Source organism: Carcharodon carcharias, chromosome 11, assembly GCF_017639515.1.
Source record: "Carcharodon carcharias isolate sCarCar2 chromosome 11, sCarCar2.pri, whole genome shotgun sequence".
NCBI lineage: Eukaryota > Metazoa > Chordata > Chondrichthyes > Lamniformes > Lamnidae > Carcharodon > Carcharodon carcharias.
Genome location: NC_054477.1, coordinates 53,001,708 through 53,026,186, shown reverse-complemented (window position 1 = coordinate 53,026,186; position 24,479 = coordinate 53,001,708). Strand labels below are relative to the sequence as shown.

General features: G+C 40.2%; 1 protein-coding gene across 2 annotated transcripts in view; it reads right to left on the bottom strand.

The window, feature by feature from the left end:
• The window catches only part of LOC121284462 (spermatogenesis-associated protein 13-like), a 216,447-nt gene extending 192,250 nt beyond the window's left edge, over positions 1 to 24,197 (bottom strand). The window contains exon 1 of one of the 2 annotated variants that reach the window (XM_041199953.1): positions 24,093 to 24,197. The gene's annotated coding sequence lies outside the window, so the exon portion shown is untranslated. The remainder of the gene's footprint in view (positions 1 to 24,092) is intronic. The other variant, XM_041199954.1, reaches the window with a different exon arrangement.
• Positions 24,198 to 24,479: the final 282 nt, after the last annotated feature.

The following is a 24,479-nucleotide window of genomic DNA, read 5'->3' as shown; positions in this document are numbered from 1 at the left end:
AGGAGGAGATGACCACTGGTAGGAACCACAGGGGAGAGGAGCAAAGAAAGAGGATCCAAGCAGTGGAGGTATTGCGGTTGGCAATTCCAAGTAGTGAGGGCTCAGGAGAAGCACTGGAGAGCCGAAAAGGCAATGGAAAGTTGTTGACTCCGTGCTCCATGTTGGGGCAAAGGTAACCCTTTGATGCAGTGATGTTCTGCTCAGCGAGTTAGTGCTGTAATGCAGACTTGGAAATCCAGGGGAATGGAGTCTTGCGACGAGATTGGAATACTAGAGGTAAATTGTTGAGGCAGTCCAAGTTGGGGTGACTTTTGGAGGGAATTCAGAGGTTAGGTCTTCAAATGGTGAAGACTGGGATCCCTCGAGAGGGGCAGGGTTTCAGTGAGATTGGCTGACTCGTGTTTACTGATACCTGGGTGGGTTCCCAAGAAATCTATGGGATTTGTCTTGGTCGCATCTGCCACTTATTGTGCAGTATAGGGTGTTTGACCACAGTTTCTCTGTTAATTCACTTTTACCTAATTCTCTAACATTCAGCACTAATAGAAGATGGATAATGTAAATTGTTTTATTTCTCTGATCTTGTATAGCAAAATTGACTTTTTTCTACAAAAGCCATGGAATCCTGTGGCTTTATTCTCTAAGTACCTGGGATCACAAACTTTGTCTACTTTAAACAAAAAGTTACTGATTCCTAACCGGATCAGACCAAAAACTTGGGGTCTGGTCCAGGATCATAACAGACTCCAGCTGAAAAGTGTATGCACGTATATCTGGATATTAGGGACTCAAGAACAGAAGTGGGTCGTTTGGTCCCTCAGGCCTGCACCGTTTTTCAAATTGATCATGGCTGATCTGTACTTCGACACCATTTACCCACTTTTGATCCATATCCCTTGATAAGTTTATCTAATAAAAATGTCAATCTCAGTCTTGAAAATTTTAACTGACCCAACATCCACAGTATTGCAGAGAAGAAATTTCTAGCTCTGCTGTTATTCTGATGAATCAACATATCTACCCTGAGGCACTATGCTAAAAACAAATGGAGTGATAAGGTCTGACCAAAGCTCTGTGCAACTGAGGCATAAAGCTTACTCCTCTTTCTATTCCAAAGTCCTAAGGACAACATTCAATTAGATTTCAGCGTGAAGCAGTGTGAAAAGAAATCAGTAAAATTTCTCTGAACTGACAGGCTTGGGATACATTTAAAGCACATGTGTAAGTTCAGTGAAAAGCAGACTGATTTCAGAGTTACAACCTGGCACACCAGTGCCATGAAGCAGAATCTCAATCCAATGTGCTCCAAAGTCAGATGAGGTATAAACCCCACATTTGCACTGTGCAAGTGTAACAGCAATGCAAAACCACTTTCCTCGAATAGTGAAGTTACAGTGCAAATATACTCAATCCTCAGTTTCTGTCATTTACAGTATTTTGAGAAACAAAGCTAAAGAACAAAAAACACTTTTTCAACCCTCAATTCACACAATTGAGATTAAGATTTCCTTTTGTATACAAATTTAGCTGAAGTAATCCCTTCTCAGTTTTGGCAAAAATATGGTGAAGGAGATACCCAGAGTTGGACCAAATATATTCATGCTGTTCCAGAAATGTTGCTAAATTATACCCTACAGCACCAATTCAACATAATTGTAACACATTTTATGCAAAAGTAATGATGGCAGTCTCTCCATATTCATCAACACTAACACAACCTACAGGGACCCTAGGATATCTGAGCTCACACAGTTCTCAAAAGCCGCAGTTACTAGCGAAATGTTTCAGGAACAATATTACCATTAAGTTTAAAACAGTGGGGAACAGCATAGCGAGGCCACAGGTCTGTATCTGAGCATCACGCTCCCTAATCAAATACATCAAATCTAAAGTGCCTTTAGATTGGCCAAGACTAACAATTTTCATTAAATGCTGTTGAAGAAAAATGAGAAAACGCAGTAACTTCTCCACTTAAAAGTTAAACTTGCTCCATAACAATTCTATGTTTAATTAACACAGGATAGCCATCATGTTGGATCCAGAATATGAAATTTATGGATTGTGATGTGCCATGTACAATAACTTTGGTGAATGGGTTTTGGCAGATTGTGCATCTGCCCCAAAATTGTTTCATAATAACCTAACAGAGACAATCTATCCAAATGACAATGGTCAAGTGCATTATAACTGTAAACCGATCCAGATTCTGGATTATATTCCAGACATTATATTAAACATGTAATTATCACACATTCCACTATGCACTAAACAGTGTACGCTACCTTCTTTCCACTGATGAATATAACTGCCAAAATTAGTCAATATAACTGATTTGTTTCTGATAAATTTACTTCCATTGAGTGTGCAAGAATGGATATAGTGCTTGCCATCAATTTAAAACAGTGGTACAGAACCACATCAGAACTTTGAGATATTCACTTATCTTCAATTAACTCATAATTGGAAGATTGAGAGGATTAGCAGCAGTAAAGGGGTCCAAAAACTAATGTCACATTGGTGAACAGATAAAAAATTTGAACGCTCCCTTTATTTCACATTTGAACATTGAAGCCCTGAGAATTGTCCTAGCCTCGATGGAGGAAACACAAGATACCAAAGAACTCTGCTTGCAAGTATTGCTGAATTCTCAAATTTACGACCAGAAACATGTAGCACTCACCAAACCATGCCCTACAGAGGAAATCCTAATTCAGTTCTCTTTGAGAACTGTAACTCAAGATAATGGGAGCTAACCTGTATGCATTATTCTTTGCTTAAAAACTCAGCAGCAGGTCAGCCAGTCACCACATAGATAGGAGATAAATGTGTCAACTGTTCAAATTTTGGCTGACTTTTATTGAAGTAAATGGTGTAAAGATGACCTTTTACAGTGAAAAAATGCAAGTGTTCCAAATGTTATTTCCCTCCAGGAGATGGACTTCTATTTAAAAATCATACTAGTATATCTTGTATATCAGTTTATGCACAGAAATATTCAACAATGCCTCTCCAAAGTAACTTTAGAAAAACTTTAAGTATATTAAAATATTCATATTAAAAAACAGTACCTTAATTTGTTCTCCAATCACCAAGATTAGAAACCATAAATTAAAAACCAAGTGCACCTCACTAATAAATTATCTAGTAACTAGCCCAAATTATCATCGACAAGATCAGTAAAATACAAAAGCTCAGAAATGCGAACTTTGGCCTGTACCACAGTACAGGCACTCATGTTTAGATTGGCAATATCAACAACTAAGTTAAAGGTCCCAATTAAATAGTAACTAAAACTGGATAGCAATGCAATAAGCAAATAACCAGTTAACTACTGGTTCTCAGGGCAATTCATATGGATTTTATCACCCTTTTTCATTCTTCAATACAGAACAAGCCACCTAATGAAATAACTTTGCACTAGTACTTCCATTAATTGATGTTAATCAAACTGTTTCACTGGTACGCCAATTACAACAATTTGATGAAAACTCAAATAATTAAAGAAAATGTTACATTGTTAATCATTTACTGAAACTGCAAAGAAACAAATGGGCTGATTTTAGCTCTAGTCAGCCTAGCAGGAACAGGCTGGTATGACCCGAAAGTCAAGAGTGTTGCAGTTACCACCTTGTTTTGCCTGCCTCCAATTTGCCCAGGACTTTTACAAAAGGTGCCCACCTGAAGCAGGTAGAATTGTCATTAATGCAAATCAGGATCCCATGAAGTGCAGAAGACAGTAACTTTGAGGAAATGACATTTTAAATTGTAGACTTAGAAACATAGGCTGTTTCAAAGGCACACAAGCTTGGAAAGAAGCAGGAAAGCTTTACAGACAAGTTTCATTATTATTGCTGATGAAAATGACACTGTCTATTGTAAAGGAACTATCATATTTTTCCTGATATTACTATGGGATACTTTAAAGCTAGCTCATGTTTATCTGTGTGTATGTCAATAATTTAAGTAAACTACAGACTGTTAGACTGCAAGGTTTGAATCAAAGTGTAAAAAACAGGTACAGAATTACCTGGAAAAACTCAGCAGGTCTGGCAGCATCAGCGGAGAAGAAAAGAGTTGACATTTCGAGTCCTCATGACCCTTCCACAGAACTGAGCGAATATAAGGAGAGGGGTGAAATATAAGCTGGACTCGAAACATCAACTCTTTTCTTCTCCGCTGATGCTGCCAGACCTGCTGAGTTTTTCCAGGTAATTCTGTTTTTGTGTTGTAAAAAACAGGTATTTGAAATGCTAATGAACGTGCTAAGTAAAAGGGGATTTGTATTTTTAGATAACTGGGGCAGTTGTTGGCTTTTCAAAAGGACATAGTATGGTGTTTGCAACTGGCAAGAAAAATCAGGCAAAGTTATAACTTTTAAGTGATGGCCATAATGACAACATAAAAGATTTTTATATTCTGGGAAAATTAAAATTCCAAAGACGGGTTGAAACACTAGAATTTAAAGATCGAAAATGAGGAAATATATTTATAGAAGAATGGAAAGCTGTATGGGGTATGGCCGTGTGAGATCTTGAAATTGCACTGTGTGAAACAGACTTGTGGGAAAAGCCTCTTGTGGGAGAAGTTTACTGTTCCGTAATCAAGGTTGTGTTAAAAGCCTTTGGAGTTTCACTGTCAAGTGAGAATGACAGAGAAGCTGTGAAATACCTCCCTTACAGGAGAAGTGGTTGCTTGTGGCAATCTTGCTGGATGTTTATAGATTAATATCTATTCTGAACTGTTGCCTGAAAAAGGGGTTTGTAGTAGGGAATCTAGTTAAGTATAAATCTTGGGAATGGTAATAAAAATAAACCGTGCATGTTTAAGTCTCCTTTTCTTTTATTAATAGATGTTTTAATTTCATCTTTAAAATCTCTAAAGGTGGTACAGGACCCATTACGTCCGACTTCAGTGCACAAATTTTCTCGTAATACATACAAATTGCAAAATCACTGATAGCGCGGCCAAGTATCTTTCTGGGAGTTGGTCAGCCTGACATGTACCACCTGCCATACCATAACACTGTGCCCAATCTACCCCCTTTTGCAATACATTCAGAATCATCATCTGTCTTCCCACAATGGCAAATGTGGTTGTGATGTTTTAAAGGGGTGAAGGCAGGTTTTGCCACCACAGAGGGAAAAAGGCGTTACTTCTCCACTACACCAAAAGACAAGATATTTTTGAAACTTTTACACCTGAGCAAAATGATTTTGATTCAGCTACAAAGCCACTAACATTCTATTTTACACCCAAGAATATATTATATGAAACAATCTTCTTCAGACATATGAAGCAAGAAGGACATTAGTGAAACAGGTGGGTTTTTACAACTACTGACAATGATTTGATGGTCATCATTAGACTTTTTAATTCCAGATTTTTATTGAATTCAAATTCCACCATCTGCCATGGCAGGATTTAAACCCAGGTCCCCAGAGCATTACCCTGAGTCTCTGGATTACTAGTCCAGCAACAATACAACTATGCCACCACCTCCCCAGTGTAGTTACTTCAAACTTGTTTATTTATACCATATACATGAGGAGCTACTAGATAGGTACATCTCTCCTGAATGCAAGCTATTTCTTCTGTTGTACAGAGTCTCTTAACACATGACTGCTGATGTCACAATTACATCATGATCTGCATCCTCATTACCATAACTATTCTATTTTCATTGTAATAACCATTTCATAGTAGGATGCCAGGTTTAAGATCAATTTTGAAATATCAGAATAATTTGTAAATGTTTGCAAAACCCATTAACAAGTTTTGTTAAAATGAAAGGGTGCTGGAGGCAGGTTCAATCGAGGTATTCAAAAGGGAATTGGATTGCTACCTGAAAATAGAGAATGTACAAGGTTATGGGGATAAGGCAGGGGAGTGGGACAAGGTGGAATGCTCTTTCAGAGAGCCAGTGCAGACTTGATGGGCTGAATGGCCTCCTTCTGCACTGTAACGATACTGTTTCCCATTATACTACAAGTACAGAACTCGCAACCTAATGTGACTATTGAAGTTGAACAAGTCGAAAGGGAAATAAAAGCGCAAATCTTCTAAGGTTGCCTCTCCTGCCAACTATGCCAAAAAGCCCTCAAGACAGAAAGTTGTCAGAGTTTTTGGAGTTAGCATGATCACTATCATTTTCAAAGCTACTGAAGTTGAGGCTGCCAAAAACCACAAGCTCAGCTCCTGCAAATACTATTCATTACTCATGTGCCAGAAACGACCTGCAAAGGAACAACAGCAGGCCCACAAACAGAGTTGTGACGTGTCCGAACAATGTTTCCACTGTAGCTTACCCACACCAGACAGTGTCCTGTTACTGGTAAACAGTGCAAACCTTGTGGAAAACCCAACCACTTTGTTCGTGTCTGACACTCATCAGAAAAAACAACTACACAGCCCAATGCTGACTCAAGGGTGACATATGTGCATAACATAGCAAAAGGGAAAGATAATATAGCCAATGCAGAGGCAGATGACCAGCAGCATACTTCTGTGCTCTCTTTCAGTCACACACGTGACAGTGGCCATTGGCTGCTCAGACGTAAATGCTCTCAGATACAGGAGTATCGGTCAATGTCATGGGAGGCAAAATGTTCAAGAAACTTGAGGGTTGCCCCATTCTCTGTAAACCAGAGAATATGAAAACTTTCCCTTACAACAGTTACAAATTACTGAAATAATTCAAAGACACCGGAACAAATGCTATATTTTGTGTCATATATGGAGAATGTGACACACTTTTCAGTTTCTACACAGCAACAGATCTGCACGATTGCAATCACGTACCAAAAACATCCTCAACTTGTATGCTGACCATTTCACTGGCATTGGCAAACTGAAAGGTATGACATGAAAGTTGCATGTAGACCCCAATGTGCCCCCAGTAGTGCATCAATGATGGCAAATACCATTTCATAAACCCTAACATTCCATTTGCCTTCTTAATCACTTGCCGTACCTGCATACTATTATGATTCATGTACCAGAACACCTAGATCCCTCTGTACCACTGAGTTCGGCAATCTTCCTTCATTTAACTAGTAACCTGCTTTTCTATTCTTCCTGCCAAAGTGAACAAATTCACATTTACCCAGGTTATACTCCATCTGCCAAATTTTTGCCCACTCACTTAATCTGTCTATATCCCTTTGCAGACTCTCTACCTCCTCTCGACAACTTACGTTCCTACCTAGCTTGGTGCCATCAGCAAACTTAGCTACCATACATTCAGTCCCTTCATCCAAATCACTGATATAGGTTGAAAATAGTTGAGGGCCCAGCACTGATCCTTGTGGCACTCCACTAGTTACAGCTTACCAATCTGAAAAAAGACCTATTTATCCCTACTCTGCTTCCAGTTAGCCAACCAATCCTTTATCCATGCTAGTACATTATCCCCTACACCTTGTGCTCTTATCTTGTATAGCAACCTTTGATATGTACCTTATCGACGTACTTTACAGTAGTCTGCACTCACATCGGACTTTTCTGATACAAGATACTCAATTTGAGAGTCAATTCAGCAGCTGAGGTTTTTCAGCACATGATTCAGTCTGTGCTCCAAAGACTTGAAGGCATGCTTAACATCAATAATGACATCTACGGTCGCAGTGAAGGTGAACTCGATAATAAAAGGTGTGCTGCATGCACACGTACAACATCTTAGAGAACGTAACCTCAACTTGAACAAAGACAAATGCTTGTTCAATGAAAGCAGAAGCAAATTCTTCAGTCGTGTGCTCACTAGTGAAGTAGTATCACCTGATCCACAGGAAGTTGAAGCCATTGCAAATGCTGCAGATCCAACAAACGTGCAGGAAATCCAGAGTCTGCTGGGGGTCATCATGTACTGTGGTCATGTCATTCCTGACCTCACTACATTACCTGCCCCCTATCTGATCTAACAACAGAGACAAAGTGGAAATGGACCACAGTTAAGTCCTCGCTTAAAGTTGTGGTTGCATTCCTGAGAATCATGACGTTAAGTGAAATGACTTTTAAATGAAACATTGTTTCCAATGGGAACTATGTTAAAAATGTAGTATGGCTCTGTAGGACTGCCCCTCATCAGAAAAAAAACACAAATAATAAAACATTATACCAGCTAAGTTGCAATAATTTACATTGCTAATTTCCTACATTGGTGAATGAAACAATTTTTTAAAATAAATTTTAAAATATAAAAAAAAAGTAACTTTCTACTTATGAGTACCTCCTGCTCGCCATGGATCCTGCTTCCCATACCTCCCACTCCCTAGTCATCCTGGTTGTGGCAGATCCTCCCCATCCCTGACCTATGCATCAAGGCCTCTCCCCCTCGCCAACCCATACTATCACTGAACCTCCCAATCCCTGACTTCCCCTCTCACCACTGCCTTGTCCTGTGCCAGTGTTCCCATTGAAGATCCAGATCCAATCCAAAGCAAGAGCTCCAATGTTATGGAACCATTGGTCCTGATGGGGGAGAAGTTCCAAGCTGGGGCTGCTACAATCCATTTTTAAAATGCTCCTGACTGCTAGGGCTCGGGAGAAGAGCAGCCAGGCAGGAGCTCCAAAATGGCGCCAATCGGGTCACTCGGGATGCTATGTTAAAACTAATCTTGCAACACGCAGCAAATTTACAAGCCCCATTAACTTACCAGTGTTAAAAAGTGAAGCAATGTTAAACGGTGCAAAATTAAATGAGGGCTTACTGTACTTCACAGCAATGATGTTTAGCAACCTTTTATATATAGAAGCTGTACACCAGATCAAACAGATGTCAGCAAGTTGCACAAATGCCTATTATAACCCTGTGAAAATCACCCAGCCAGTAGTGGATGCAAGCCCAGTTGGCTTAGGTGCAGTTCTCATGCAAAAAGACAAGGCTGGGAACCCATCAGTTGTTGAGATGGCAAGCTGATCACTAACAACCAAACAGCAATGTTATTCACAAACGAGAGAAAAAGTGCTCTCAATCACATGGGGTATCTTACATTTTCACCTCTATTCCAGACCATCAGTAGACTTGTTCAACAATCCACATGGCAAACCATTTACTCAAATGGAGCATTGGAGATTAAACTACAAAAGCACAAGTTCCATGTTGAGCATGGGCCAGGCAAGCTCAAAATAGTAGATTATCTTTTGCGAGATCTGTTGCCAACAGTCAATCCTACTAGTCATGTGCAAAAGGTTGCCAAACAACATCTTAACTACTTAAGCCCAAATGCGGTGCCAAAGTTGCTAAAACAAGCTGACATCAAAGCAGGAAAAATGATGAGGCATTACAACTATGTATGACAGCTATGGAATCACAAAACTGGAAAGACTTGATCAAGAGCGCATCAAAATTGCTCACACACTACAAGGTCTTCACAATGCTCAAAATGAGTTCACCATTACAGCCACATCTGATCTCATGTTACCCAACATTCCACAATCATTGAGGGAATGTGTTGTCAATATAGCACATGAAGGTCGCCAGTAAATAGTCAAATAACTCCTTACGGAAAAGGTATGGTTCCCAGGAATTGACTGCATTGTAGAACTTAAAATCAGTGTTTGCCATGTCAAGTGATCACAACATTAAATTTAATGATCCTCTCAAGATATCTGAACTACCTCCAGGAGCATGGATTAGGGTTAGCATTGATTTTACAGACTTGCCAATTGGAGACGCCTGCTTGTTGTCACTGATGACTACAGCAGATTCCCAGTCATAGAAATAGTCCTGTCAACTTCAACCAGAGCAGTCAACCCAAGGCTTGACCAGATCTTCATCTTGTTTGAAATCCTTCAAAGGGTGAGAAGTGACAAAGGACCCCCATTCAACAGCGATGAGTTCAGTAAATTTGTGAACTATCTAGGTTTCGCTCATCAAAAGATCACACCCAATTGGCCAAGAGCTAATGGAGAAGTTGAGGAATATATGCATACCTTGAAAAAAGTGATACATACAGCAACAGCTGAAAGCAAGTCATAGAAGCAAGAGTTTGTATTGCTTTCTGTATTGACTCCTCACTCGGCTACTGGAAAGCTTCCAGCTACGCTCATCTTTGCGCATATGCACATAAGTCTTCCTGAGTTACCCCATGAAGCTAATGATCAACAAGGACATGAACGCGATTGAGAACAAAAGGACTGAATTAGTGTAACTGCAGAGCAAGGCATGAAATTCAGAGCTCCACCACTAAAGCCAGGAGATAAAGTGCTTGTGAAATGTGATGGTCATGTTGGAAAGCAAACAATCCTCTATGACATTCAGCCATTTGTTGTGACCAACACAAAAGGATCAAATGATCATTGCCCAGCCTGGTTCACAACTCATCACAATGAAACATGTCAATGTTCAAAGTAGTGAAAACACCATTCATAATCATTGAATCATGTAATGTTAGACGATATCCCATTCGTAAGAGGAAACATCCACTGTACTTGAGTGATTCTGTTATGAAGTGAACCATTTTCAGTTGGTGAACAAATCTTCATCTCATTGTATTAATTTAACAATGCACTCAGTCATATATCAAGTTAGAATAAGTAACAAGTTGAATGTTCAAGGTATGCTTAAGTTTATTCTTTATACTTTGGAGATGGATCATTGAAACATGCTATGTCTCTCATTCAAATGGAGGAACGTAGTGCTTAGTGTTTTGAAATTGCAGTATATATTGTTCACCTAAAGTTACCATACAGAATTGTACCAGCAACAGAAGTCTGCAAGCAGAAGTAGAATCTGAAGAAGTTGTTTTAATAAAAGAAGCCATGTTGCTTGGGCACTTAATTCTGGTCCATCTCTGGCTGTTTCTAGTCCCAAGTATTGTAATAGGCCTTTAAGGGATAGCAGCATGCCATCACAGGAAGAGAAGCGTCATATAATCCAGCCTCAGTTTCACTTTGACCTATGAACAGAATACAGCAGACACAGCCTTGCTGATGTCTTCAAGCTTTTGACCCATGTACATATGTTCTCAAGTGCCTAGTCTTAATAAATGAAGCCACATGTTTATACCATTCCTTATGAGTAATTGGTGCCTTTATATCATTATAAAAACACAACCTGGTGTTCAGCGGTGATCAGTGTGGCAGCAAGGTTAATGATCATTACCCAGCTTGGTTCACAAATCATCACACAAAACATGTCAATGTTCAAAGTATTGAAAACACCATTCATAATCATCGTATCAGAATCCAACATCGACATCTCAGATGAAGACATGGTGAGCAACCTTTGATTGTGCTACATGGCATGAGGCAACCCACAATGTTTTCATCAGACCGCAAAGGAGTTGCAGCATCAGAGTGTCAAAAACTCAGTATGCTGACTGCGCTGAAAAACTTTGAAGACACACAGTGCTCAGATAAAGAGCTGGTAAGCAGATGAATCCTTTGGGATGAGATTGTAGGGCATAGCCTGTCAGTTCAGTGAGTGGGACATACGTTGAGAGGACCGGCACTGGGTTAGCTCAGTAGGGAAGGGTGAGTGACCAGGGTGTGGGCCAGATCGAGAGCAAGCGAGGGAGAGTAAACAAAATATAAAGAACCAAACAAAACTGGTCATAATCTTGGCCCATAGACTGCTGGAATTACAATGGGTGGGTCAGGAGATGTTAAACAATAAATTGAATAAAACAAGGAGGAAGGTCAAAGGGATATTGTCAAAATGTCCACAAAATTCTCCAGTTTGAATTGGGATGCAGCTGACCTGGAGTGCAAGTGCAATCAATCACCTGGGTTCACAGATGTTCTACATTGTGGAGACTAAAGTCTCGGCAATTCCAGGTCTACTGGCATGCCATGGCCTCGCACTAGTGACAATCTATGGAATTAGTCAGATCAACCTCTAAAACTACTCCTATCACTTCAGTTCATGACCTAACATAGAAGTATGCAGAATGTTTTGACAAAATTAACAGTTTCAAGAGAGCTGCAATGTTACACTCTCAGGAAAATGCAAGTCTGTCAACTGCTCTGGTACATTTCACACAATGCAAATGCCAGCAGCTACAAGAAGAAACAACGTAAGAGTCCATACTACAGAAACTGTGGAAAACTATCACTGAAAGGTAGCCTGGTTCAATTCCACATGCCTATGAAGACGCTAGACCATTTTGGCCTTACCAGGATGAACAAGGCATCTCCTGGGGAGTCATTTTCAAAGGTAGGCAGGTCATCATACCAGAATCTTTGCAACCTGGTATTCTTCAACAACTTCATCACTCATGTGAGCATAGATCAGATGAGAAAGAGAATCTATTGGCCAGGTATGAACAAGGACAAAGTCATCATCAAGAAGTGCAAGGCATGTCAAGAGCATATGACAAGTTAGCACAAAGAACCACTCAGTCTGCATGAAGTTCCTACCTATCCTTGTTCCAAAATCATATCCGACCTTTTTCCTGTCCATGGCACTGACTTCATTGTCATCATTGACTACTTTACCAAGTACCCCACTATTCGACAATTGCACGATACATCAAGCACAATTGTCACATAAACTGAAAGTAGCATTTAATGTATTTCATGTGTCTAGAGAGATCATTGTAGACAATGGTCTGCAATTTATTGGTAAGCCATTTCAGGATATGAGAGAGCTGTGGAATATTGATCACACTACTTCTTATCCTCATTACCCTAGATCTAATTGAACAAATGATTCGCATGGTGAAATCCCTAATTCTCAAATGTGGACAGGCCAAGCAAGATCTACACATTGCAATGTTACATCTGAGAGCAACACCTTTAAGTGCAACTATTCCATCACTAGCAGACCTCATGTTCAGCAGATCAGTGCATACCAATTTACTTACTTTTACCCATTCTACTTGCTCAGAAGCTAGACAGCAACATTTAAAGCTGCAAGAGAAGATAACCAGTGTGCATGATAAAAATGTGGGTACAGAATTGCAAAGTTCAGAGTTGGGACAACTAGTTCACATCCAAGATCTCATAGAAGGTATGTGGCAACCAGCCAAGGTGACAAGGATTTGTTCTGAACCAAGGTCCTATTAAGTCACTACATACAAAGGCGCAACAGTGAGGTGTAACCAAGAACAAATCAGATCCATTCTCACTCCTCAAACACCATACGGTCCTACTGCATCGCAACCAGGAACAACATTCAAGAATGATAATCCCACAGATCACTGTGAGCAATTAAAGAAATCTCCAGACAAGGTTACCATTACAAGATCTGGGTGTGCCACAGGTTACCTCTACACTTTAGAGACTCAGATTTATCAGTTCTATACACTTATGTAACGATAACTAAACATGAACATGTATTGTAAATAGTTATACTTCTTTGAAAGGGAGAAAAGTATCTTTAAAAAGAAAGAGGTGTTGTAATATGCCTTTAAGGGATAGCATCATCAAGGGAAGTGTGTCATGTGACTCAGCTTCAGTTTCACTTCAGCCTGGAGCAGAACACAGCAGACACAGCCCTGCTGCTGATGTCTTCAAGCTTTCCATCCATATATGCGTTCTCATGTGCCTAGTCTTAAAACATGTTTACACCATCCCTTATGAGTGATTGGTGCCTTTATATCATTATAAAAACACAACACCAAGAACCTCACACTCAACATCTTATGTGCAATTAAATTTCAAATAATTTAGATTCTACAATGAGAGAACTAAATAAACACAGGAATCCAATGCACTTTCTTGACACAAACTGCAGAAGCACCAAATGTAAGGATGTCTTTAAAATTAAATACAAAAACTGGATTTATTCCTTTTTCGCAATGGGAATACTGAGTCTTCAACTGGCAATAGGCATGAATTAGGTAGAGTGGGAGAACCAACTGCAGGAAACAGAACAATGGTTGTTAAAGATCAGGGGCAATTTTCAGCTTCAAGACTTCAGCGATAAACTAATGGAGCAGAAGATCCTTATAGATATCACCTGATTTTCATTCCATTAAAACCATGAGTGTGACTAAATGCCATTCTGCTACTAGCCTAGTGAAACTTTAGACTGTCATATATTTGCACAACTCAGGATTCAGTTTGAGTTAAAACAGTCACCTCCCATTTCTGTGTAATCACTTTTCTCTACATGTTCCTTCTGCAAATTAATTCACAGAACCTCTCATATGGCTTATAATAATAACAATAAATGTTGGAAAAACTCAGCCGGTCTGGTAGCATCTGTGGAGAGAGAAACAGATTTAATGTTTTGAGTCCATATGACTCTTCTTCAGAGCTGGAGAAGCATTTTCTGTTATCATTTCAGATTTCCAGCACTGGCAGTATTTTGCTTTTATCTCTCACATGGCCTGTTCAAAGAAGGTTTCCTGCATTACTGTGTTTCTAATTAAAATCAGACAGTGATTAAATTGAACTGTATTCCAGCTCCAATTCCAAATTAGTTTAATAATTCAACATCAGTGAATAACTGCCATTTCCAGGTCTATTATTCACAATGTGTTCATTCAATTGACAAGGCGGTCTAGGAATCAAATCTAAGTATTGCCAAAACAGGGTGGTTTAAAATAATTTTAAACGTAATGGTAAAAAATCTATTTAAAGCATAAAAGGGGTCACTTCAATGTTGATTCTGTGACCTTTGTACAAGATTGTAGTACAACTCTGTGATGACTCAGTGTTCACCCTTCCTTCAGACAAAAGTGTGAATACACCACTCGGCAGGGATACATCAATACACAGTATAGCACAGCTCAAACTTGTTACAGAACTTGGCAAATACAAAACACTTCATATGGCGTACTTAATTCATTTATCATACATGAAATTAGATGATAGCTAAGCAGTCTCAGATGTTTTATTCAGAATCCATGCACTTCCAACAGGGAAAAAAATAATCTAGCATAGAAATTAGTTGACCAAATTAAAAAATGTAGTCTAATGTAGGATGTTCAAACTGTGATCCATGGGCCAAATCCAACTTGTACATGGAGCCAGGACAACAGAATCCTATTTGTAGCAATGTTCCTTAGTCATTAGTTGGCCTCCTGAAATTTTGTGGACCTGGAAGTTTGCAAAGATGTGCTTTTTGTGCCAGTGTCTCACTGGTGAGCTTTACAGATTTTGTGCCTGCACTATTTATAATTAGTGTCTCTCCCATAAGCAGACTCCACAATTCCTAAATTGACTGTTATTGTTACTGGCCAACATTTAGTAACATGATAGTGTGACCCGGGGAGCTATAACAACAGAACTCCTTGTGTGTACTTGGTACAATAATCTCCATTTCTCCCATTTTAGAGAAGGCAGACTAATCACGACTTTAATGACACGAGGCCAGTGTGAAGCAGCAAGCTGGTTTATTTACATGCAATTTATGAACTAACAAAATGCAGTTTGCATTGGACTATCATAACAATCATCATAACAGAGGTAAAGCGACAAGGTTATATTTTCTATGAACAGACTACAGTCATTTTACAGACTAGCAAGATCATTGAAACCAGACAGCCCTAGCCTTAGTGACTGTTTTCCTTTGTCACCTCCTAAAAAGCGGTGCTCTCCAGCTCAATAGTAAGCCAAAGATTTTCCCCATTAACTTCCCCACCCCTTCAGAAGTCAGTCAACCAGGGGAGGAGGCATGGATTGTGCCCAATATTTCTGGCCTCTGCCAGTGGCCACCCTAGCAGGCACTGTGCCTGACTTTCTCCTAACATCTAAAATGCTGGGATTAACTAACTCAGAATTGATTCTTTGGGAATCTCAAATTCTGAACCAGCAACTGAGGAAAAGCATAAAAGCAGCTTTTGCATGCTGCTAGTATACCTGTCAACCCATAACAATCTGGTAGAAGAATTTTGTACTGCAAGCAGTTTAAACAGAAATGTGTTAGAGTCTAACAACCTTTTACTGTACATTGGAGTATTGGACTCAGCTCTTCTAAACTATCGAATAAAAAGGTAAAATACAGTAGATGCTAAAAATCAAGCAAGAACAATACAGCCTAACCTGTTAGCTGTTTCCAACTTTTTCTGGTTATTGTTCTAAACAATTTTTTTGGCGGCTCCGATCACCATCTTGCTTGTCCCAAACACATGCATTTGGGGTCCAATTTTAGATGAATGGGCCTGATTAACTCACCCAGAACCCAATGGAGCCAACAGGTTGTCAGGGAGAGGGATGGAGGCAGGAAGTGGAGTTTGTGGTGGGGACCAAAGACCACGGCTTCAGTCTTTCCAATATTTATTTGGAGGAAATTTCTATTCATCCAGCAGACAGAAGAGAGAGATTAAAAAGAGTGACCAAAAGCTTGGTGATCAGAAAGTTGGTGCTTAAGGAAAGTCTTAAAAGGAGGAGAGGGAAGAAAGTTAGGCAGTGAGATTTAGTAAGGGAATTTCAGAATGTGGAATCAAGGTGGCTAAGGACAGGTTTTAAGTTTTTGGGGAGGTTATAAAGATAGGGAAGAACAGGAAAGCTGAAAAATGGGGTATTTTGAATTTTAGTTTAAGGTATTCGCGTTGACCTCCATTGGTTCCCTATTCCTGATGGAATCAACTTCAATATTTTCATCCCAGTCTGTGAATTTCTAGTTCCTTGCTCCTATCAACAATATTCTCCTAACACACACATATGCTCCTCTGGCTCTGATCAACGACATGTAAACAATCAATGGATGAGCATCTACCATTCAAGTGTTAATCTCAAATTCTCTTCTTGATCTCCTAAGAGGAGAAACTCCCTCATGAGTCAAAACTACCCTGAAAATTCACCTGTTTAACTTTGCTCTCAGTCACCTCCCCTAAACACCTCAACATTTTTTTCTTTCACAGGATGGCAAGGCCAGCATTTATTTCCCACCCCTAATTGCCCTAAAGAAAGTGGTGATCTGTCGTCTTGAACTGCTGCAGTACATGTGGTGTAGGTACACTCACAGTACTGTTAGGAAGGAAGTTACAGGATTTTGACCCAGCGACAGTCAAGGAACGACAATATAGTTCCAACTCAGAATGATGAGCAGCTTGGTGAAGAACTTGCAGGTCGTGGTATTCCTATGCATCTGCTGCCCTTATCCTTCTTGGTGGTAGAGGTTGTGGGTTTGGAAGGTGCTGCCGGAGGACCCTTGGTGAGTTGCTGCAGTGAATCTTGAAGATTTTACACACTGCGGGCACTGTGCATGGGCAGGGCAAGGAGTGAATGGTGAAGTTGGTGGATGGGGTGCCATCAAACAGGCTACTTTGTCCTGGATGGTGTCCAGCTCCGAGTGCTGTTGGAGCAGCACTCTTCCAGCCAAATGGAGAGTATTCCATCACGCTTCTCACTTGTGTCTTGTATTTGGTGGACAAGCTTTGGAGAGTCAGGAGTGAATTACTTGCCACAGAATTCCCAGACTATGACCTGCTCTTGTGGCTACAGTGTTTATATGGCTGGTCCAGTTCAGTTTCTGGTCAATGGTAATCCCCAGGATGCTGATGCTGGGGAATTCAGTGATGGTAATGCCACTGAATGTCAAGGGAAGATGGTTGGATTCTCTCCTGTTGGAGATGGTCATTGCCTGGCACTTGTGTGTCATGAATGTTACTTGCTACTTTTCAGCCCAAGCCTGAATGTTGTCCAGGTCTTGCTGCATATAGACACAGACCGCTTCAGTATCTGAGGGGTCGCAAAAGGTGCAATCATCAGTAAACATCTCCACTTCTGACCTTATGATGCAGGAAGATCATTGATGAAGCAGCTGAAGATGGCTGGGCCTAGGACATTACCCTGAGGAACTCCTGCAGCGATGTCCTGGAACTGAGATGATTGAAGTCCAATGACCACAACCATCTTCCTTTGTGCTAGGTATGGCTTCAACCAATGGAGAGTTTTCCCCCTGATTCCCATTGACTCCAGTTTTATTAGGGCTCCTTTATGCTGTATTCGATCTAATGCCGCCTTGATGTCAAGGGCAGTCACTCTCACCTCAGGAGTTCAGCTCTTTTGTCCATGTTTGAACCAAAGCTGTTATGAGGCTAGGAGTTGAGTGGTTTGGCAGAACCCAAACTTAGCGTCAGTGAGCAGTTTATTTTTGAGTAAGTGCCATTTGATAGGACTGTCGACGCCTCCTTCCATTACCTTACTGATGATCGAGAGCAGACTGATGGGGCGGTAATTGGTCGGGTTGGATTTGTCCTGCTTTTTGTGGACAGGACATACATGGGCAATCTTCCATTTTGCCAGGTGGATGCCAATGTCATAACAGTATTGGAACAGCTTGGCTAAAGGCAAGGCTAGTCTTGGAGCACAAGTCTTTCATACTATTGCCGGAACGTTGCCAGGGCCCCTAACCTTGCAGTATCTAGTGCCTTCAGCAGTTTCTTGATCTTACATGGAGTGAATGGAGTTGCCTGAAGACTGGCATCTGTGATACTGAGGACCTCTGGAGGTGGTCAAGACGGATCATCCACTACGCACTTCTGGCCAAAGATGATTGCAAATGTTTCAGCATCTTTGGCACTGATGTGCTCGGCTCCTCTATCATTGAGGATGCAGATACCTTAGAGCCTCCTCCTCCTCCAGTTAGTTCCTGAACTGGCCACTACCATTCACAACTGGATGGGGCAAGACTGCAGAGCTTAGATCTGATCTGTTGGTCGTGGAATCGCTTTGCTCTGTCTATCATATGCTGCTTATGCTGTTTGGCTTGCAAGTAGTCCTGTATTGTAGTTTCACCAAGTTGATACCTCATTTTTTGTATCCCTGGTGGTGCTCTCTCCTGCAGTCTTCATTAAACCAGGGTTGGTCCCCCAGCTTGATGGTAATGGTAGATATACCAGCACGTACAGTTTGTATACAATCGCAGTTGTATACAATTCTGCTGCTGCTGATAGCCCACAGCACTTCATAGTTATCCAGTTTTGAGCTACTAGATCTGTGTGAAATCTATTCCATTTTGAGTAGTGGTAGTGCCACACATGATGGAGGATACCCTCAATGTGAAGATGGGACTTCGTCTCCACAAGGACTATGATTTCACTCCTACAAATAGTGTCATGGGCAGATGCATCTGCGACAGGTAGATTGGCAAGGATGAATTAAAGTAGATAAAAACAAAAAAACTGCGGATGCTGGAAATCCAAAACAAAAACAGAATTACCTGGAAAAACTCAGCAGGTCTGGCAGCATCGGCGGAGAAGAAAAGAGTTGACGTTTCGAGTCCTCGTGATCCAACTCATGAGGACTCAAAACGTCAACTCATGAATTAAAGTAGGTTTTTCCCTCTTGTTGGGTCCCTCACCACCTGCCGCAGACCTAGTCTATCAGCTATGTCCTTTAGGGCTCAGCCAGCTCAGTCAGTAGTGATGTTACTGAGCCACTCTTGGTGATGAACATTAACATCCCCCACTCAGAGTACATTCTGTGCCCTTGCCAACCTCAGTACTTCTTCCAATTGATGTTCAAAGTGGAGTATTGATTCATCAGCTGAGGTGGTGGGGGGTGGTGGTGGTGGTGGAAAAATGATGGGTGGCAACCAGCAGGAGGTTTCCTTACCCATGTTTGACCTGATGCTATGAGGCTTCATGAGGCCCCCAAGACAATGTCAAGAATTCCCAGGGCAAGTCCCTCCGGTCTATATACCACTGTACCGCCACCTCTGGTGGCTCTGTCATGTCGCTGGGAAAGGTCTGGTTTTTAAAAAAAGGAAACTTAATTATCTGGTCAGTGGATTTTGCTTTAATTGTTTGTTTTTCCTTCTAGTTGAAATATATAAATGGCATTTTCACAGTTAGACTTTACAAATTATGTATTTCAAGGGATGAAGCACTCTGCCCTAGAGGTTTATTTAGTTATAAAGACAGGACAGCTAGTTGTATATCAGTTGGAGAATGTTATTTAGCACAAGCCATGATTTGCCACAGACTGTGCTATAAAAATGAGCAAATAGAGCTGCCCCAATTTAGGGGTCAGACCCACAACCAATCAGCATTGTCTTCTCTTGAAATACCAGCATGACCACTTCAATTTTTAGTTACCCAAAAGTTATCCACAAGGATTATTAGAATCAGTTTTCCTTCAAATCTAGTAATAGATGATCAGATTTTTTCAGGTGCTTACGTGCCATGCCTGCTGTGGTGTCACCATGGCACACAGCCTCTTTTAAAGGATTTCAAAAAACAAATTACCTCCCAAGAAAGGATTGGTCACCTACCCCTCGTCCTACCCCCATTAAATCCAGAAGTGGTGAGATTAGAGATGGTTGGGCTCAGATATGAAATATAACATTTTTACTTCCCAGCTGATGCAAACCCACCTGTTTTGGGGATTAAAATTATCCCCTATGTTTCAGTGCCAAGCAGCACTGTCATTATCTGCCCATGTATTGCTGCTCTGGAAGACAGCATAGTCCAAGACAATAATTAACTCTCAGGATATGTTAAGAATGATGTTGGCAATCACGGATTCTTTTAATGAAAATTCTAATTGACTGATGAGTCACGCTACCCTAGCTGCACACGGAGTCACAGTGCCCTTTCTTTCTGCCATGACGACCCTCTCTTTCTGCCACAGATGAAGTCACACTACTCCCGCTTTCTGCCCCACACACCCTCAAGTCACAGAAACACAATACAACCATAGCAACAAAATGGGGTTAGTCATCCAGCAGTACCTCACCCAAGTATCATTATTCATTTGCAAGGCTTCACAGTAAATGTAAGCAGGCTAATCAACAACAGGATAAGGAGGACATTACAGCTGAGCCTAGTCCTATTCTCAATCAATACTCAAATATGCACTATATACAAGGGTTGTTGGTTAGAAGCAGGGCCAGGAAATCTGTCCAATTGTCGTCTAATCTAATTGAGATGAAAATAAACTTGAGGAACTTTTATAGTTTGTACAGATAGATTTACCAAGCCCATTTTACTGCTTTTTAAATTTAACTTTGACCTAGCTGTGTGCCTATCTGCACAGCAGCCACCTCAGTTTTTCCTCAGATTCCCAGTTGTTAAAAAAAAAGAAAAATAGTTTTCTACAGACTCATAAATCGTTCAGTAATTTAGTGTTAGAACCAGTCAACTTACTTCTTTTTTTTGACTAAATGTTTAAAGTTCTTTGCTTTTTTCTTACTTTCTAGTCGGTTATCTTTCTTCACTATCCTCCAATAATGCTATACAAAACTACTCTCCCAGTTACCTTCCACCAAAACATCCCTGACTATGTATACCCCTAAATTAAAACGATAAAAATAATTTAATTCAGAAAAAAAATAAATTTGTCCACGAACATAACAATCTCACTTCTTGTCACTTAAATAGCACCCCCCCAATTCACCCCATCAACTCTCAAGAACATTCTCAATCTGAGTTCCACCTTAACTGGTAGCCCACAATCCAGTATATCAATTGAAGCATGACATTCAGAGACAAATAACTGTTCTAGAACTCCAAGCCTCTGTCACAATCACATTGAGAGGTGAATACAACATAACAAAGTAACCAAAATGCAACCCCTTATGTAGTTATGTGGCACCAGTCTTTAATGCCTGAACCTCTCTGATTTCACATAACCTTATGGCCTCGATTCCCAAGCTGGCTGCCTGCTACTCCCAAGATCATTTTTTCTGATTTATAGGGTTGAATCCCAAGCATCCCTCTGACTCAATCTCAGCATTTCTCCATGCATCAAGCCCATATTTTCCTCCCTCCTCCCAAAATTTGCATCTCTTAGAAAAATAGAGCAGATTTAATCACAATTTATAAGAGCTGGAATAAATGCAGAAGTTGTTAAATGTAGCTAAATTTTCTACAAGTAAACATTTTAAGGCAACAACAAGAATGTTCAATGATTGTGTTTGACCATGTACTGCAGAGTTACTCCCCTCATGATCAAGGTCATCATCTTTTCAGCACATTCAAAGGTTAAAGCAATGATCATCAAGGCTGTACAAAACAAATGTCACACTCTAGGCCTTAGTCTCTGGGTGGGAACAGAGGGAGGTTACCCATTGTGTAATGAATTGAAAAAATGTAGAGCTGTGTATATTTGTTTTTAAAATACAAGGGCAAGGCCTTACCTTGAAGTATTTATCTATATTTTAGAGTACATATGCAGAACAACCTAGTAGTTACTTGAAACACACATTAGCTTCCAAGACCACAGCTTTCTTACTCAGTTTAAAATAATTATATCATTTTGGAGCCAAACTGAGTTATGTGCCTGTAGCGTAATTGTTTATATGTCACTATCAGCAGTTTTGCTCATGGGCAATGGTGAAACAGTTAACACCAGGAAAATGTTGGTGCCTCCATTGATAAGAGGGTTGGGCTATTTACACTACATACATACAATTTACGTAGATTTGGCACCTGGTCTATCTTTAGCTAGCTCCTCAGCCAAGGTAGCGATTGCAGGATTACAAATGGTCACAAAGCTTCATAGTGAAGGAGAAGAGATTTCAACTAGATTTTGTGTCCCCAAAATTCTATACAATGGCATCTGTCAAAAAGTAAATAAAATAAATTGGATGGCAGGGTTAGCACTGATGGCTGGGTAATGTATCAGATTGCTGTCTAGATGCTGTCACTCTCTATATCAACTTCAGGAGAGAAACATTAGAGGATAAAATGAGAAGAGAAAATCTGGAGAAAATGAATCAGCACCTCCAGCACATGTTGATCTTAATGCAAGGTTTCTTTTGTGTGGGAGGACATTAAAGTGGGGAGACATTCCTTAACTGACAACTTTTGCATGGTATTCCCTAATTCAGCATTACATGAGGCTATCTGAAGAATTATAAAAACAAACTTCTACACAACTGCCTTCCAATACTCAGCCACATTCTCAATGAGCTGTTTGCAAAATACATGGGGTTTTTTTCTTTCTTCTTTCATGGGATGTGGGCATCATGACAAGGCCAGGAATTGTTGCCCCTCCATAATTGCCCTTGAATGGAGTGGCTTGCTAGGGCATTTCAGAGGGCAGTTAAGTCAACCACATTGATGTGGGTCTGGAGTCACATGTAGACTAGACCAGGTTAGGACAGCAGATTTCCTTCCCTAAAGGACATTAGTGAACGAGATGGGTTTTTACAACAATCAATGAGAGTTTCATGGTCACCATGACTGAGACTAGCTTTCAATTCAGAGCTGCTGTGATGGGATTTGAAACCACGTCCCCAGAGCATTAGCCTGGGCCACTGGATTACGAGTCACCATCTTCCCTAAATTTTACAAAATTTCAAATACTCTCTCATTCTTTCCAAGATGTCCCTTTGTTTTGAATTACACAAATAAGGTGAGACCATTGGGAAGGACAACAATCCACAATCCCACTAAGACAAAAATAACTTTAGTTTAAGAAAAAGAGTTCTCTTGATGGATAGGTTTAGTTTCAACCCCTTGTTGCTGCTTAGTATGTTGTGCATAGCTAGGAATTTACACATGATCTCAACAAAGTTAGGCTGAGAGTCAGGAGAAGTCAGTGCAAGATTTCCTGCTCTTGATTGCTATTGAGCAACCCCTGATAAAACTGGGCATCACAGGAGAGGACAGAGGAGGTTTTACTTAGGTTCAAATAATCTGATAACACTAATCGTCAAGGCTCAAATGGAAGCAGTGCTACCCAATGCCCACAGAACTGTACCCAGGAAGATATCAACACCTTCAGGAAAGGTTGGGAATTTTAAAAAATTAAAGTGCAGAAAAAATATACAAAACTGAATACATTAACTTAATTCATGTGGGATGGCGAACTATGATACCAATCTTATTGTTTATTACTGGCAGGGTTTAGGCTATTCATTCATCTTAGTAATGAGGAAAATAATTTTTCTCCAGGTGAAGTATATAGTACAAAGACAAGCCCCTTCATCCAATTACAACTAATCTGTAGTCTGTCATTTTACATGTTCTCAAGAGTCTCAATAAACTGGTCTCATCAGTTCTTGAAATGTAATAAAATCCTAGAGTCTTTTGAAAGCATATCATCTTTCTTTGTATAAATTCATTAAACCCCACTGTAGTTGTCAGTGTCAAAAAAAAATCAGAAAATAAATTAGCTACATTAGAAAATAGCAAGATCAAATTTAAAAACACAATATGTTACTTAAAGTCCAGAGATTTACTTTCAATATTTGATCAACCTCATACTTAATAAAACTTTAGCATTATCCAAATTTCTTCAAATGAACTCACCAAACCTTTTGAACAAAACCTTTTCAAACTGCAGTTTTCCAAGCAAAATGGCAGTGCACGCTCAATCTGAACTTAAAACAACTTCTTGTTATTCAGACATATTCTCCTATTCAGATCCACTCCAATACTCCCAAGTAAGCAGCACAACACTGAGAAACACTATGATGATATGTTGGCAGTAAGAGACTGAAGACTCCACCCACGCATTGCTGGTGGGTGGTGCTGCAGGAAGTCAAAGCACTTTAGACCAGAAAACATGCTTCATACTTTCCTTCAGTCATTTGGACCAGTACTACGAAAGTACTTCACCCTCCTTCGGCAATGTTGTAATGTATCATATTTGTTTATATAGCAACTAGTACAGTTTGACAAAATCTTTAACCAAAA